This window comes from Phascolarctos cinereus, unplaced genomic scaffold (assembly GCF_003287225.1).
Source record: "Phascolarctos cinereus isolate Bilbo 61053 unplaced genomic scaffold, phaCin_HiC Scaffold_3;HRSCAF=262, whole genome shotgun sequence".
Taxonomy (NCBI): domain Eukaryota; kingdom Metazoa; phylum Chordata; class Mammalia; order Diprotodontia; family Phascolarctidae; genus Phascolarctos; species Phascolarctos cinereus.
The window spans coordinates 115,748,002-115,764,748 of record NW_027555736.1 but is presented as its reverse complement, the minus strand read 5'-3'; the positions used below and the strand labels follow the sequence as shown (position 1 = coordinate 115,764,748).

At 37.3% G+C, this 16,747-nt stretch overlaps 1 protein-coding gene and 1 long non-coding RNA gene across 5 annotated transcripts in view; one reads left to right on the top strand and one right to left on the bottom strand.

Annotated features, from left to right (window-relative positions):
- Positions 1 to 16,747, top strand: part of ARNT2 (aryl hydrocarbon receptor nuclear translocator 2) — a 267,900-nt gene that overhangs the window by 174,893 nt on the left and 76,260 nt on the right. The window lies entirely within an intron of this gene.
- The window catches only part of LOC110193860 (uncharacterized), a 42,146-nt gene continuing 34,742 nt past the window's right edge, over positions 9,344 to 16,747 (bottom strand). The window contains exons 3-4 of the long non-coding RNA XR_013485286.1: positions 12,987 to 13,096; positions 9,344 to 12,559 (exon numbers count right to left, since the gene is read on the bottom strand). This is a non-coding gene — a long non-coding RNA (uncharacterized LOC110193860). The remainder of the gene's footprint in view (positions 12,560 to 12,986; positions 13,097 to 16,747) is intronic.

The following is a 16,747-nucleotide window of genomic DNA, read 5'->3' as shown; positions in this document are numbered from 1 at the left end:
TTCAAATTATATTTTCTTTGAAAGTGTGGACAAAATGATGAAAAGCCTTATAATTGTATCATGTAAGAAATGTTTGAAAGAGCATGGGATGTTTAGCCTAAGAAAGATTACACTTTGGGTGGGAGAGGATATATCTATAATGAGAGATGGAATAGATTTGTTCCAAAGGGAGAAAACCAGGAGACATATTTGGAATCATAGAGAATCAGATTCTGGCTCAATAAGAGAAAAAACTTTCTGAATGAACTAGGGCTATTCGGCAAAAGCATGAGTTCCCTTGTAAGCTAGTGGATTCTCCATCACTGGAAATATTCAAGTACAGGCTGGTTAACAATTTCTTAGGGATTATATATAAAAAAAATTCTAGGCATTCCAGCTCAGGTGAAGACTTAAAAGGTTCTAGCCAAACCCAGGTTCCCTGAGGAACACCTACCAAAAATGAAAAAAAAAAACCACCATGTAAAACAACAGAACCAAAGAAAAATGGTGCTGAGCTCTTCTATCCCATAAAAAGTGGCATAAGGAAATAACAATCATCATCATAGCTAGCATTTCTATTATGATTTAAGATTTATAAAATGCTTTCTGATTATTATCGCATTTGAACTGAAGTGTGGGCTGCTCCAGGGTCTGAAGCCATGGAGCTCTGGGAAGGTAATATTACTACTACTACTACTACTGCTGCTGCTGCTGCTGCTGCTGCTGCTGCTGCTGCTGCTGCTGCTGCTACTACTACTACTACTACTACTACTACTACTACTACTACTACTACTACTAGCTAACATATAGTGCTTACTATGTCCCAGGCACTGTGTTAAGCACTTTAAAATTATTATCTTATTTGATCCTTATAACAACCCTGGGAGATAGGTGCTATTATTATCCCCATTTTACAGTTAAGGAAATTGAGGCACTCCTAGTGCCCCCTCCTCCCCAAAAAACCCAAGACCAGATAAATTTGCTGGTGAATCCTATAGAATATTCAAACAACAACTAACCACAATGTGACATAATTATTGTAATAATAGGTAAAGAAGACATCCTCCAAGTTTCTTTTATGAAACAAAGATGGTCCTGATACTTAAATGTGTGAGAGACAAAGCAGAAAAATGGAATAGACCAATATCTCTAATGAATATCGGTATAAACATATTTTTAAAATATATTGGCAAAGAGCAATATATTCACAAATTATTTACTATCATCAGGCTAGTTTTATTTCAAGAATGCTGGGTTGGTCCAATAGACTATAAGCAACAAAAACAACTACTACAAAACAGTAAAAAAAATATAATCATATTAATATATATAGAAAGTGCTTTTGACAATATACAGTCCTCATTTGTTTTTAAAACTCTTAAAAGCACAGGAATAAATAGATCTTTCCTTAAAATGATTAACCATGTCTGTCAAAAAATGAGAACCATAATTATTTGTGATGGACAAACACTAGAAAATGGCCTTTCCAAGATCATGGGCAAAGAGAGGATGTACATTGTTACCTCTATTATTTAGTCTCCTTTTTTAAATATGGTAACTATTATAGTAAAGCAAGAAAAAAAAATTTGAGGGAATAAACATAAACAAAAAAGAAACAAAAATATCACTTTATGAACAACATGATGGTTTACTTAGAGAAGCCTCAAGATTTAACTGGGGCAGCTACATGGCTCAGTGGATAGAGTTCTAAGCCTTTAGTCATGAAGACCTGAGTTCAAATCTGGCCTCAGACAGTTACTCATTGTGTGACCCTGGAAAAGTCACTTAACCCTGTTTGCCTGTTTCCTCAATTGTAAAATGACCTGGAGAAGGAATGGCAAACCATTTCAGTATCTCTGCCAAGAAAACTCAAATGTCATAGTCTTTTGGTTAAGGCCTGAATAGTCTGACTCACTTGAAGGAAGACTTAAGTCACTAAAGACTAGGAGTTATATTTCTAAAAAGAAGAGGAAGTTAACACTGATCTGTGAGATCAGTACTGTAGGGTGAAGTTTTGCATCACCTCTGGATATTGGCCATATGAAGGCATGGGACAGTTCCAGAAGTCACTTACAGAAGACAGTGACCTTTCCTGGTACAGGGCTAGTATCCCAAACCCCCAGCCTATTTGTTAAAGAGTTTTTGTCCTCTAACTAGAGGCATCATCATGAGCTATTCATATTTCATAACTCCAATTCCAAGGGCAGAATTACTATGGACTTGGGGCCTTTACTTCATTAGATCATGCACCCAAATGTGTTACAAGCCCTGGTGGTTACGCTAAAAAAAAAAAAGTAGGAAGCGATAGAAAAAATAATCCCATTCAAAATATTCAAAATAACTTCTGCATATCTATAATCTACTCACCAAACCATACTCTGAACAACTACAAAACATTTTATGAAGAAATAAGGGAAGGCAGATAATTGGAGAATTATTAATTGCTCATGTTTGGACCATGCTAATATAATAAAAAATGATTATACTTAAATTAATTTACAGATTTAGTACCATGCCAATCAAACATCAAGGATTTGTTTTATTTGTTGTTGTTCAGTCATTTTTCAGGCATGTCTGACTCTTCATAATCCTCTTTGGAGTTTTCTTAACAGAGATACTGGAGTGTTTTGCCATGTCCTTCTCCAGGTCATTTTACAGACTAGGAAACAGGCAAACATCAGGATTAAGTGACTTGTCCAGGATCACACAACTATTTAGTATCTGAGGCCAGATTGGAACTTATGAAGATGGTCTTCCTGATTCCAAGCCCAGCGCTCTCTTTCATAGAACTGTACAAAGTAATAAAATGTATTTGAAATAACAAAAGGTCAAGAATCTTAAAGGAAATGTTGGAGAGAGGGTAGCAATGAAGGGGGCATTATAGTATCAATTCTCAAACTGCTACAACAGTGCTTGGAAAGTAGTAATCATCAAAAACTATTTGGTACAGGTTAAATAACAGAAAAGCTAATTCATGGAGTAAATTATATAAGGAAGACCCAGAAACAACAGTATGGTAACTTCATGTTTGATAAGCCCAAGGTCTGTACTTCTAGGTAAGGACTCCCTATCTGACAAGAACTGCTAGGAAAACCATAAAGCAGTCTGTCAGGAATTAGATGTAGAGAACAACATAATCACCTATGCCAAATGGATAGATGAAACCTAAATATTAAGGGCCATGTCATGAGAAAAAAAAAAAAGAAATCAGAGGCTAAAGGAACTCCAGGGTCTTGGATTTTGTGATTGTTTGAGATATTGACTTGTGCAAGTATATTTGTGAATATTCTTTTATTCTACTGCCATATTCCCTTCTGGGTTTGAATAGACATGCAGGGCTGCAACATTAGGTCATAGAACCACAGTGCCTGTATGTTTGGCATTGTAGGGAAAAATAGTCTTCTCCTAAACATTAAGGATATCCATTACATGCTTATAACAGTCTAATCCCTCAATGTATGGGAAGAGAATATGACTCTTTGAATTATGGATATCAACCACATAATTTTGTAGGTTGTTTTTTTTCCTGTAATAACACTAATCAACTGTAATATGCATTTCCCAACTAAATTCCATAGGCATTTGGCCCCTCTAATTGGCATCACAGTATCACTACAAGCTGATGTTCAGTATTTCCAGTTTGTTTTAAATTTTCCAATGGTAATATCCTTTGATATATTAACCACACATGGCTTAAATATTGAGGAAATTTAATCTGTTGACCTCTCAATTCTTCATGACATTTCTAACTATTAGAGCTCTCCAGCAATGAAACAGACAGCCATGCAAAGCATTTTTCTGCTTGCCATATTTCTGTGATAGGAACAATGTGGGGAGAGGCCAATAACTAATGGCTTTTCCACCTTATGCAGATTGAAGAAGAGATTGAGTTAAGTTTAAAGAGTAAACTAAGTAGATAAGGTTAGGGATAAGGACTAGACCCATGATTTCATTGGTATAGGGGATTCCCAGACTAGCAAACTGTCTACCAATGCAGGTTGGCACCTTTTCTGCAATGTGTCATCTTAGAGAGCTGTCTCTAGAGCACTGAGAGGTTAAATGATTTGTGCAAGGTCACACAGCTAAAAAAATATGTCAGCGGTGAGACTTGAATCTAGGTCTTCCTGGCTTTGAGGTCTACTCTTTATTAGCCATGTTGCCTCTAGGTGAAGTAGAATTCAGTCAGATTCAATTCAGTAAATATTAAATACCTACTATGTGCAAATCCCATTGTGCTGTCTGTTGGGGCAGGCAGAGGGCTGTCATTAGTCCTGAAAGCCCAAACTGGTGTGCTGTGAATAGTTTTAATATTTTTAAATACAATAAAACTTTATTTAAAAATGTAAAAAAAAAACCAAACCTACTCTTAAAAGGAGTGTAAAATAAAACAGGCCAAATTTGGCCTTCAGGCTGTAGTTTGCCAACTCCTACTAGGCGTATAAATTTGAAAACAAAACAGTCCCATCCCCAACCTCAAGAAATTTGCGTTCTACTTATAAGAACCAAACTCTGACAGTCATTGAATCTCAGGACTGAAAGAGACCTCAGAGGCCATCTGTTCCAACTTCTACCTAAGAATGTTGCCTGTAGCCTTTCCAACAAATGGTCACAGAGACTGTGCTTAAATACTTCTAGTGTGCTGTCTTTCCAGGAAGCCTTTTCCATTTTGGACAGTTTTAAGTGTTTGGAAAAGTTTATTCCATATATTGTTGTTCAGTCATTTTTCAGCCATATCTGACTCTATGATTCCATTTGGGGTTTTCTTGGCAAAGATACTAGAGTGGTTTGCCATTGCCTTCTCCAGCTCATTTTTTAGATGAGGAAACTAAGGCAAATAGGGTGAAGTGATTTGCCCAGGGTCACACAGCAAGTAAGTGTCTGAGGCTAGATTTGAACTCAGGAAGAGAAGTCTTCCTGGTATTCTATCCACTGCACCACCTAGCTCCCCCTTTATTCCATATAACAACCCTTCAAATGTTTGGGGTTGGCTATCATGTCCCCTATATGTCTTCTCTTTCCCAAGTTAAACAACCACAGTTCATTCAGCCCATCATCATGTAGCTTGACAGAATTAGCAATAGAGTTTGTGAAAGCTGCTTCCCTAGAATTCTCGAAAAACAGGAGAAATGTTGCTCAGGCCTGGGTGTACCAGTCAGAGGGAAGGCCAATGTCATACCCTAGTTTTCTAACTTTCTTTGATTTTGCATGCTTGAACAGAACTTTTATTCAGGTATTTGTTGTAACCTTTAAATATGGGTGACCAAAATTGTATGCTTTGGAAATGTTCTTCAGAAGATGAAAGGATTGTTCTTATCAGCTGCTATTGCAAAGGAAAAAGGAAGTTCTGTCTTCCAAAATCTACTACTCATGGTGTAGAAACTTGAATGGGACCATTTATTATCCCCAAAACTAGCATTGCTTTGGATAATGATCATCCTCAAAGTAAATCGGCGCTGGTATACCACAGGAGTTACTCCTTATTTTTCTAACAGACTCATTTTTTTGGTGGCAGGTTTCCTTTGCTTGTCTAACTGGGTGACTCACTCAGAGGGCCCCTGCTTAAGCCTTGTCAAACAGGCTTCTCCATTCCCTTCTCTGCCTTTAGATACCTTTTTTTACCTTTCTTTGTTCTACCCTAGTTACATTCCCTTTGAATGGATACCATTCTTCTGTCAATTTCTCCTCTCCCAGCCTAGACCAGGAACAGATAATATACCTTTTGGCAGGGAAATGAACTTCCTCATAAATAACTGGGTTTCTTCTTCCTTTTCACTAAATTAGGCTCCTTGGTATTATTGCTTCTCAGCAATATAGGAGAAAATGATAATATAAATTTTGGTGGAATCAAACCACACTTGTTGAACATATTTGGTAGTGTCAAGCCTAACTGTTTTGGAAAATTATCAGCAGTGGTACCCATATAATCATAGATTTAAAGTTTATTCAGACCTTAGGGCTTCTCTTATCTAACCTCCTTATTTTACAATTAATAAACTGAGGCCCTGAGATGTTAATGTTTTTGTCCAAGGTCACAAACATCACTACATTATAGAATTCAAGTGAGAAAGGGACTTAGAAGTCATTGAGTCAACTCCCTCATCTTAGGAAGCTGAGATTATATGACTTGTCCAGATTCATACAGCTGGTAAATGCCCAAGGCAGGGTTCAAACCCAGAGCTTCCTGTATCACACCCAGAACGCTTTCCTTTACATATAGTCTTAGAGTTTCCTAAAGCGCTGAAAAGAGTTAAAAATGACTTGTCTAGAGACATTCCGCTATTATAAGTCATGAGCAAACTTAAACTCAGGTCTTTCTGGCTCCAGTACCAACACTTTAACCTCTTCTCCACAGTTACTCTCAAAGGTAGTGTGACCTCTCATCTGACAGAGCTGAACTTTGAACCCGAGCTCTCTGACTACAAATTTAGCACTCTCTCTGCTATACCATACCACTACTTGGTCATATTGGGAAGTTAAAAGCTTGTTTGCTCTCATTCCCAAAGAAGTTAGTAATAGCACTTATCTTTTTGGTGCCTGCTGACTCCATATTAGGAAAAAGAAATTTAAGGTAGTTCTCACACTCACCAGGTGGTGTTTTTATTGTGCAATAACTTTCCATATTATTTCTATTTTCATATGTCTTACCATATTACATATGTGTTTTACAAAAAAACAATTTAAGGGAAAAAAAAGAAAAAATACGTTTACTTTTTCTTGGTAAACCATTGTCCAGTCTTTCATTTGTTTAGTCTGTAGTAAGCCAGCCATAAGAACCTGTGTTTCTCATTTCCTAAGATATGTTTTAAATCATAAAAAAAACTTAGAAAATGAGTAGATACTAATTTCCTCATCCCACCACCATACATTCCCCCAAATATATAGGTGATATTAGTTCTTTCATTTCACCACCATAACTTTTTACCTAGGATTTCACAGACATTCATTATTGAAACAAACACTTTTGGGGAACAAAAAGGTTCTTTTTCCAGGAAAAGGTTCATGTGATGTTTTTTTGGTTCATCACATAAAAATCTATGGAAAATATTTGGTTAACTATAGTGCATCAATATTTTAGTGGTGTTGTAAGTACCAAAACAAAGCCAGAGTCAGGCTATTGAGGGAAAAATACCCCCCTAGTACTGGTTTCATTGGCATAGTGCACAATGAGACAATCCAGGTCACTAAGGGTTTTCAAGTCATTTAGAGCTCCATCTTTATCTCTAATTTTACAGATTGCAATAGTTTTGTTTTCAGTCTTGAACCATTTACATTAGACTTTCAGTAACTACTTAACCGCAACATGCCAAAGTAGTTATGTTATTTTGGGGTTTTGGCTTGACTCTTGAATTATTACTCTGACACAGTTCCACTTTACTAGGCAAAACATAATCCTTCTGTTAGCCTATCATTAAAAGCACTGTCATTCTTAAGAACTCTGCAGTTGTTGTTTTTTTTCTCTTTGCTTTTAAAAATCTCATTAAATGGTTTTCTATGTTCAACCCACTTATGAATTCACAAGAATACAAGCTGATGGTTGGATTCTTCATGTGTGAAGCCTACAGCCGTTTATTTTATTCTCATGTTATTAAAAGGACTTTTCATTATGGCAAGTGGAATCTTGGATCTCATAGAATCATAGAGGTGAAATGAACCGTAGAAACATAATATCATAGAATCCTGGAGCTGGAAGAGAAATTTACTTCAGAGATTCTCCAACCCAACCCCTTCATTTTATAAATAAGGTAGCTGAGGCTGGAAGAGGTCGTGGGACTTGCACAAGGTCATACAGGTAATAAGCTGCAGAGTCTGATTTGAAACTAGGCCTTTTGGCTACAAATCCAGTACCCTGCGCTCAGAGCCAATGCCTGGACCTTGACATGACAGGTTACTGAAAGTAAATGAAAGGAAGTAAGAAACTTTAACTGAAAAGTAGTGGAAGCTTCTTAAATCCAGATGACCTTGGCCGGCAGAATAAGGCTGAACAGAAAGGCCCAAATTGTTCTGAATTAAAATCTCCTAGGCTTTTATTGGTAGACTACATTCTTTCAACCTCCCTGGGTTCTTACTCTGCCAGGCTCCAATGACCTCTCAGTTAGTCCTTCAACGCTAGCCGTTGTTGTTTCTGGGGATACTACTATCCCAGATATTAAATTCATAAACTATTTTTTACCTCCTGACTTGTACTGTTGTTTCCTGGTGACTCCCAACATAGCCATTTAATTGGGCTTCATAGACTCAAGTTGGGAGTCTAGGCCTGGAGTGATTAAGCATAAAGTGGTAAGAGAGTCAGAAGACTAAACTGAATAAAGCACAGAGCAACAATGTTACCTTAGAGTCACTCACTAAAATTATCAAGGGCCTATGAATAATATAGCACTTTGAATCTTTTGTATGATCTCATCATTTATTGTTATGACTCTTTGTGTACCTAGCCTAACCCTCTATGAAAATATAAACTCCATGAAGGCAGAGACTTTGCCTCTTCTAAATTTTATATCTCCCCTAGTGCCTAGTACAATGCTAATTCATATCCAATAAGTCATTTGAATTGAACAGAGAGTTATGTTGGATTTTGAAAAAGGCTATGTACAACTAGAATTTTAAATCTAGAAAATTTTAAATGTGACCTTGGTTCTGACACAATACTTAGGCTACTTGCCAAGACAGCACAATCGTTATCTTCTCCTGTATCACAGGTAAGTATAAGCAGGGCTCATAGAAAATTATATGGATGATGTGGACTGCTAGACAGTGTTTAATTTTGATGCAGTCAAGACATGAAAGCTCTTCTTGGACTTGGCCAATGATTTAATCCAGAGCATGAGTCAATATACTTAAATATCTTATACCTTGGTTTCTCCATCTTGAAAAATGTGGGTTGTATTCCTTGCTTCTTTCTAACCTCACCATCAGTTGATCTATGTTCGTCTGAGAGAATGGTATCACCAAAGTATGCTGTATGATTATGATGTATGTTTTTCAATTAGTGGTGTCCCACTTGACTCCTAGCTCTGTGATTTGCCATCATTTATTCGTCTGAAGATTCTCATCCTTAATGCTCCTTATGTTGATACTCAATAATTTGTAGGTTGGATGATGTCAACCATAATTGGTTGCATGTTTATGAAGTGGAAATTTTTCCTTGGTTTGATAAGTTTTCCAGGTTATTCTTGAGATCTCTTTGTAAAACTGGAGGATTTTATATGAAAGATAATTTTATTTTTTATTTTAAATTTTTATTTATAACTTTGGTTTTAACATCACCTTCATTCCCCAATATTTTCCTCCCCAGTCCTCTTCCCAGAGAGCCACCCTTTATACTAATAAAAAAATTTAAAAAAGGAAAATTGTTCAGCAAAACTAATCAAGGCATCAACCAAATCCAACTTTATATTCAATGTTCCAAACTTACAGTCCTCAACCTCTGCAAAGATGGGAGAAAGGTGCTTTCTCATCTATTCTTTGGGGCCAAGCTTGGTCATTATAGCTTCATAGCATTGTTTCAATTATTGTTGTTCTATTTGGATTGTCATCATTATGTATGTTATTTTCTTGCATTCTACTCATTTCCCTTTGCATCGAATTCACATGTCTTCCTATTTTTCCCGTATTCATCATAGTCATCATTTTTTGCAACATAGCAATATTTCATTATATTTATATATAATATTTACAATTATATACATATATACAATTATGTACAATAATTGGTTTAGCTATTCTCTTTTCAATGTACATCTATGTTTTTCTAGTTCTTGACTATTATAAACAAATATTGTTAAGCATTTTGGTACTTTTCTTGTTATCATTGCCCTCTTTAGGGCAATGCTTATACTTACTTGCTTATACTTACCAGTGATACAGGAGAAGATACGATTGTACTGTCTTGGCAAGTAGCCTAAGTATTGTGTAAGAACCAAGGTCACATTTAAAATTTTCTAGATTTAAAATTCTAGTTGTACATAGCCTTTTTCAAAATCCAACATAACTCTCTGTTCAATTCAAATGACTTACTGGATGTGAATTAGCATGTACTAGGCACTAGGGGAGATATAAAATTTAGAAGAGGCAAAGTCTCTGCCTTCATGGAGTTTATATTTTCATAGAGGGTTAGGCTAGGTACACAAAGAGTCATAATAATAAATGATGAGATCATACAAAAGATTCAAAGTGCTACAAAGCAATCTCTAGGTCGAAGAAATTGACTTAATAGTTGTTTTATTAAGCTAATTCCCAATTGCTTTCTGGAATGATTGGAGCAGTTCACAGCTTGAACAACTGTGTTTTAGTATGCCTTTTTGAAAGGCCACTTAAAAAGATTTAGTTTTAAAGTGAACGTGATCATCCCAGATTGATGACATTAAAGTAAAGGCCTAAAATCCTTGTGGTCTGGTGGATATGAGAGAGACATTCCATTCCCAGCATTTCTGATATTATGTGAGTGCTTGCAAGTGGCTTCACCTTTCTGTTCCTCAGTATTCACATCCTTAAAATGGAATTAACAGCTCCTATTCCCATTATATTGAGTGCATTGTCAGATGTGTTTATTAATCTTGCTGAAATTTTTTTCTTGGTCATCTGTTAGTAGGGATTGCTTGTTGGGCAGGAGAAACGGAGAGATATATTTGCAAATGGATATATTATAAAAACCAAAAAATTTAAATGAAATAAGATCAAATGTTTGAGAGTCGTGAAAGGACATATAGGATCAATCAGCAAGGTTTTATGTTTTGTTTTGTTTTGTTTCAAAGCAAGTACTATCTGATGAGCACTCTTTGGCATTATAGAGAATACAGAAAAAATAGGAGACATGATGCATCTCTCAAGTACTTTACCATGTATTTGAGGAGACTAGTCTAACACGTGCGAGACAATATTTGACCACAGAAAACAGTATCTAAGTGCTAAAGTATGTGGTACAGACTGTAAGTGTTGCAAAAGTTGAGGAGTGAGGAAGAACAATGAAGGCTAGCATCAGAATGAATGAGATGGATCTGAGCCGGTTCTGTAAGAATGAATAGAACTGGGATAAGTAGAAGGGAGAATAGAGGCCATTCTTAAAGCTACCGATGTATATGTGCAGACACAGAGGGGAAAATGAGTAGAGTAGTAGTTGTAAGAATAGCGATAGTAGAATAGTAGTAATTGTAGTAGTAGTAGTTTTTGTTGTAGTAGTAGTAGTAATTGTAGTAGTGGTAGAGTAGTAGGAGTTGTAGTTGTAGTAGAGTAGTAGTAGTAGTAGTAGTTGTAGGCATAGTAGTAATTATAATAGTAGTGGTTGCTATAGTAATAGAGTAGTAATAGCACTGATGGTAGTAGTAGGAGTTGTAGTATTAGGTAGGAGTTGTTGTAGTAGTAACTGCAGTAATACTAGTGGTAGAGTAGGAGTAATTATTGTAGTAATAGAGTAGTAGGAGTAATAATTGTAGTAGAATAGTGGTTGTTAGAGTAGTAATTATTGTCATTGTCATAGTAATAGAGCAGCAAAGAAGTAGTAATTATATTAGAAGAGTAGGATTAGAGTAGTAGTAGTTGTAGTAATTGTAATAGTATTTGTAGTACTAGAGTAGTAGTAGTGACAGTAGTAGGAGTTGGAATATTAGAGTAGTAGTTGTTGTAGCAGGAGTACAGTAGTAGGAGTAGTTGTGGTAGTGGGTGGTTTTGGTAGTAGTAGTAAAATTCCAGTAGTAGTTGGAGTAGAATAGTAGTAGGAGTTGTTGTTGTAGTGGAGTGTGGGGTATGTTCAAGAAAGATGAGTACCTCTGGTGTGAGGGCTACTGAGCCCTTTTCAGGGCTGCTTTGCACCTTTGGTGTCCCCCTGATCCAGCTAACTCTGACTGTAGCTCCAAGAAAGCTGTAGCACGCACAGCAGCCACGCCCGTACACACACAGTAGCCATCAGGGCATCATAAAAGTGCTTTGGATTGTTGCAATCAGCATAAAACTGAATTTCATCTGCCTTCTTGTTGAGCCAAGAGTCCTGAATCTCTCTAAGCCTCACTTGTACTTTACTTTTGATGGAACTAAGTGCTGCCTTAGAGATGGATGAACTATCCTACTGGTAAACCCTATGGAGTTCTCATTTTTCATTTAGCAGCTTCTGAATTTCCCCATCATTTTCATCGAACCAGTCTTGATGTTTGTGAGTGTTCTGACCCAGATGAGCAAATGCAGTGCTGTGCACCAAATCTTTTCTGTTGCCAACTATGTGTTGGATCAACTTTTCCTCCAAGTTAGCAAAAAACAGTTCCCACTCAGAGAGTCACTCTACTCCGGTGACATTAATTCTTCTGGAAGTTATAGTTGTAGCTGAGTTTTGGACTAAACCAGGTTGAGGGTAACCGAGCAGTCTTAAACCAATCAGGGAGTTGGAGGGTTGTCTATCTCAAGCATGTGAAGACTTCCCCTGGTGGAATGGGTGGACGAGAACAATTTGTTCCAGTGGCCGTGAAGGCAACTGAAGCAGGTACTTTAGAGTGCTCAGAGCTTGGTTAGACATCAAAGACACCAAGGTCATCCGCTGCGTCCTGGGCCATCACCAGTTATCTTGACTGTGTCCTGCCGCTGGACTGTGATGACTCTGGAAAAGAGAGTGAAGCCAGCAACTTCATGCAACTCTGTCTCATTTAATCCAAATTCACACATGAATCAAAAGACATCACCCATACTATTTTACCATTTTTACAAAGTCTAATGTCGACAGGCAAGTGATGATAAAGCAGGTACAAATGCACTGGGTAGTAGTCACAACCCTGCACAGAGGCAGCCCAGGCCGTAGAGTCATCTTCTCACTGGAAGCAGCAGTGAGATTTATCAGCCCCCCTGGGTGTCTGAGAAGCCTTTTAAGGATCTCATGGCTCACCTCCTAGTTGAGGGAGGGGAGAAAAGTTACCCTAAAATTGTCTGCTTACCCAACCCTGATCTGATTACTGCAGCTGGTGGGGATCCCATCCTGCAATCAAAACACAAAAAAGTACAAAAACTTCTGCAAAGATGATTCCACTTACCATTGGTACATGAAATGTGTGCAGTAGACAATACAAAATCCAGTAGATCTGAAAGATGAACAGCTCTTGTTGCAAAAGAACTCAGCAGGTATCACATCCAAACAGCATCCCTGCATGAAATAAGGCTGGCAAATGAAGCCCAGCTTATAAGAGTCAGAGCTGGATACATTTTTCTAGAGTGGCTGTAGTGAAAGGGAGCAAAAGGGAGCACTGTGAAGTTGGTGTAGGTTTTGCAATCAAGACTAATCTAGTGGACAAGCTTGTATGTCTACCAATGGAGTAAGCGACAGGCTTGTTACAATGCGATTGCCATTTGTAGGAAAATGCCACACCATTACCATCAGTGCATATGCTCCCACCATGATGAGGTCAAAGAAAAAATGTCAGGAAGACCTGGAGACCCTCATCATCAATGTGCCAAAAAAGGACAAGCTTGTAATTCTGGGTTAATACTAGACACACTAATATACTAATATACCAATACTAGAGTAGGCTCAGACTACCGGATATGCCAGGAAGCTGAATCACTTCCATTTGAATCATCTTAGAAGATTCTGAAGATCACCTGGCAGGATCAGATACCAGACACTGAGGTCCCTTCTTGAACTAAACTGCCAAGCGTTCAAACTCTACAAAGAGAGCAACTCAGATAGGCTGGCCACATTGTTTGAATGCCAAATGTATGCTTGCCAAAAAGACTATTTTATGGAAAACTCACACAGGGCAAGCACTCACCTGATGGTCAGAAAAGGTGATATGAGGATACTCCCAAGGTCTCTCTTAAGAACTTTGGAATTGATTGTGTAAGATGGGAGACGCTGGCAAAGGACCACCCAGCATGGCATACCCTCATCAGAGAAGGTGCTATGCTCCATGAGCAAAGCAGAATTGAAGTAGCTCAAAAGAAACTCAAGATGCACAAATTTAAAGAATCTACTCTAAATGTTCACATGGACTATTTTTTCCCTACCCGCGATAGAGCATTACAAACTCATATTGGTCTGATCAGCCATAGTCAGACACATTGTAACTTGACTCTGACATGGTGATATCATTTTGATCCTTTTCAAGAATGAAGAACAACTACTACTAGTAGGATAGGAGTAGTAGTAATTGTAATAGTTGTAGTAGTAGAGTAGTAATTATAGTAGTAGTAGTAGTAGTAGTAGTAGTAGTAGAGTAGGAGTAGTAGTTGTAGTAGAATGGTAGTAGCTGTAGAAATAGTAGTAGTTGTAGTAGTAAAGTAGTAATAATTGTGGTAGTTGTAGTAGTACAATAGCAGCAGCAGCAGCAGCAGCAGCAGCAGTAGTAGTGGTAGTAGTAAAGAACCACTTAAGTTTTTAGAAGAAGGATGCAATATGAGGAAGTTATGCTTTGGGAAGATAAATCTGGCAGCACGTAAAGGATGGATTGGAGAGAATGGAGAAAAGGGAACTTGATATAACACTATTAGCTAGGGTAGTGACAGTAATAGTGGACAGAAGATCCACAGGTCATAGGTTTCAAACTGGAAGGGGCCTTAGAGATCATCTATTCCAGGCCTCTCCTTTAGTAGATGTGGAAAATCTAATTTGTTGGTCAACATCTAAAACGCATTTATAGAACATTCTGTTATGCAGGAAAACAACACAATGAGCAGTTTTAAAGAGGGCTTCACAGTGTTAATAGGATCCACATAAAGAGAAGAGGGAGAAAAAATCTTGCTTATATTATGTTCCATAAGAAACAGCAGTTTGAAGTTACATTTAATTTGGATGTTTAGATTGTTTTAAATTTACTTAGACCTGGTGTGACTTATGTTTCCTAAGAGGAAAATATAATTTACTGCAGAGACTTTAGTGAAAATGATCTTGGGAAACATTATGGATCACTGAAATCAGTTAAAATATCCCCGATTATTCTCTTAATACTCAAAGCCACTTCAATGAAGTTGAAGGCTTCTTCATGCCAAAAAATGTCCAAACTTTCTCTGCTTATTGATGGATTACAATGAAGTGTATATAATGATAATAATAATATTAATATTAATGATAGTGATAATAGAATTTTACATTGTGCTTTGTTTCACAAAGTTGTTTACATACATTATCTCTCACAATAGCCCCAAGAAATAGGTGGTGTTATTATTTCCATTTTCACATGAATAAGGAAAGGCTAAGGGTCTAAGCATTTTGCCCAGGGTCAGACGGCTGGCTAGTCAGTGTCTGAAGTAGAATTGGAGCTCAGGTCTTCCTGACTCCAAGCCTAGCATTCTACCCACTACTCCATGCTCAGCAGTAATGTTATCAATGAAGTACTGTGAATATGCAACATAATAGGCTTGTTGCTACTTGTCAAGATGAATTAAGAGACAGCATATTGTCTAATGATTTGGCTTATTGTATTTTGCCAGTGGCTCAATTTATTAGAGGGTGCTGCTTTATGAGATGCTTCCTATAAATTAGTCATCTTCATTGGCCACACATCTTACAATTAGGAACCTTTGGACACAGAAAGGGCTGAGTGAAAGAATACTGATGACTTTTCATACCCAGTGTATGTAAAACAGCTCAAAGATTATGTTATACAAATGGTAAATAAATAGTCATCTTCATTTACAAAGCATAAAACATTTGGGCAGTCATCAACAAGTAGTTTAACAAAGTATTTTCAAGTTATTGGTAACTCACATCCTAGTGATTAACTCACCCTTGCTTCTACCACAGTTGCATTGGTGAGTATCTAGATGAAAAGGGGTTCCGAAACACTGCACATTGAAAATTTGTTTTCTAAAATTCATTGCTCTTATAGGCAGATAATGTTAAAGTCAGACTAGACAGTTGGAAAACTAAGAGCTTTGCATGTTATTATTTATTTTGCCACATTCAACCCACGATATTTAATCATTGCAAAAAGTGATTGAGAATGCCCTCAAGGCTGGGGCAGGGGAGGTCATGAAGGGGGGAAGTAAATAGACCCATTTGCCTTTTGAGATTTGAGAGAATTTTATCATACAATGAACTGACTTGGTCAGGTGTATCTCATTTGGGCTAAGATGAAACCTGAGGATCTAGTTTCTTGCAGTGGGGATAATTTATGAGCTCCTCAATCCATTCCATCTGAGTAGGAGTTAGAAGGCTTAATACATGGCTAGCCAGAACTCTAGATTGATTTTAATCTGTGGTTGGAGACAAGGAAATGAGATGAAGGTCATCCTAAGTAACAGAGCTGTCAACTGAAAACAAGCGAGAAAATTGCAAGGAAGAATGGGATGATAAGTTTTACTAGATGATCCGAGTAGGGCAGGATTCCCAATTGGGTGCACACAAGGGAAAACCTGACAGAGGGACAGATTGATTGGGAATTTCAAGAGATAAGAATACTGCTAGGCCAAAGTTTCATCTAAACAGGATGATTGTCAAGTGCTAGGCCCAGCATGTCGGGCACTGTTTTGAATATCTCAAACCTACTCATGATGACCTCCTGCTTTATTCCCAAAGAGATGTGCAAAAAAGTTCAAGAGGTTTTTTCCACCTGGTGCCTGATAATCAGGAAATCTTTCACTGAAAGTTTTGGAACCTGGCAGAGTAGGGTTTATTGCAAGTGTCCTATCAAGGGGCTCTCAAAAAGGCTCAGGGATTCTAATTGACGATAATAATAATAATAATAATAATAATAATAATAATAATAATAATAATTCATGTAGCATATTCAAGATGACCAAGTACTTCCTTTGCAATAACCCAGTAAATATTAGTATAAGTATTATTAGACCCATTTTA